This window comes from Mesocricetus auratus, unplaced genomic scaffold, assembly GCF_017639785.1.
Source record: "Mesocricetus auratus isolate SY011 unplaced genomic scaffold, BCM_Maur_2.0 Super-Scaffold_100009, whole genome shotgun sequence".
Classification (NCBI taxonomy): Eukaryota; Metazoa; Chordata; class Mammalia; order Rodentia; family Cricetidae; genus Mesocricetus; species Mesocricetus auratus.
In genome coordinates this window covers 22,730,399-22,732,077 of record NW_024429193.1, presented here as the reverse complement: position 1 = coordinate 22,732,077, position 1,679 = coordinate 22,730,399, and positions in this window count along the sequence as shown.

Below are 1,679 nucleotides of genomic sequence, written 5' to 3'. Positions count from 1 at the left end.
AGACTGGTCTACAGAGCAAGTTCCAGGACATCCTCCAAAGCAAAACAGAGAAACCCTGTCTAGAAAAACCAAAACCAAACCAAAACAACAAAAATAAATAAATAAGGAGACATGCTCCAGCATGAAACACAATACCAATTAAAGAAGATAGTCTTCTAGACCACGCATTGCATGATTCCATTTGCATTAAATGTCCTCTGTGGACAAAATTTTAAAGACAAAAAGCAGATGAGTGATTACCAAGGGCTGTGAATTAAAGATGCATGGAGAGCAATCCATGAGTGAAGACTTCTTTGGGGAGAGGTTAATGGAAATTGCATCAAGTAGATAAAAATGATGATTGTAGAACCCTAAGCATATATTAATATCCATTTCAGAATACATTTTATGATATGTAAACTGTGTCTTAGTAAAAGTCTTACAAAAACTTCAGCCAATCAAAATGCAGAGTGGTGGAACCCCAGTCCCAAATCATACATCTATAAGACAACTTCCACACCAAAAGGCTCTGGGATCATTGTGAAGGAGGAAATGAAAAGATTCTATGAGCCAAAGAACAGGGATTTCTCTTAGAAATGTCAGCACCTACAAATGTGAAATTTCATAGACATGGTTGCCTAAACATGAGCTAAATCAAAACAGCAGCAACAGACATGCTAATGTGAAGGGGGAGGCTCACAAGAAAAGAGCTACAGGCAACTAAGGAGTGCTGAGAGCAGAGGAATGGTCTTCCCTGGGAAAGAGCACAACTGTTCAGTCTTGAAAACATATACATATGAGTAACTTGTACAGACTGAACAGGACATGTTTATGTATTTAAAAATGTATATAAGCAACAATAATTAATGAAAAAAAGAAGCTATGAATTTGAAAGAGAGAAAGGAGTGGTATATAGGACAGTTAGGAGAGAAGAAAACAGAAGGAAATGATGTAATTATATTACACTCTCAAAAAATAATTTTAAAAGCTTGATACAGAAAGGCATTCACTGACCTGGGCTGATTATAGAAACAATCTTTTCAGCTGGGGAAGCAAAGTACACAGATTCATCTTATTAGTTATTACTGGACCAAAAATTCAAAGCTCAACGTGGGAAGAAAACAATTGTAAAGCAAACTGTGATTGCTATTCTTAGAAAGAGAAAAGAGGTATGGGCTGATTAAAAATAGATGTCAGAGGTTAGGGAGATGGCTCAGTAGCAAAAGTACTTGCCAAACAAGTATGAGGACCCAAATCCCCAGAAGCCCATCTAAATGCCAGTTAGCCTGGCTGCTGTTCTGTAATTCCAACCTCAGAAAGTAGAGATTCCCAGAGCAAGGTACCTAGTGAGATTAGACATATTGTTGGGCTCTGAGTTTGGTTGAGACTGCCTCAATAGCTAAGATAGATGGGAGATGAAAATGATTCCTGCAACAACCTCCTGATTTACCAAATGAAACTCACACACACATGTGAAAAATAAAAAATAAAAGAATAAAAATTAATACAAAGTCAATGCCAGGGGTCAGTGATGCTTGCCACCAAGCCTAGTGACCTCAGTGTGATCTGGCAGTATCACATGACAGAAGGAGAGCACATGCTCCGACTTGTCCTCTTACTTTATAAGCACTTTAACACTGGCACATGTACACAGAACATGCGTACACAGAAACATAGACATGAATAATATAATTAAAGAT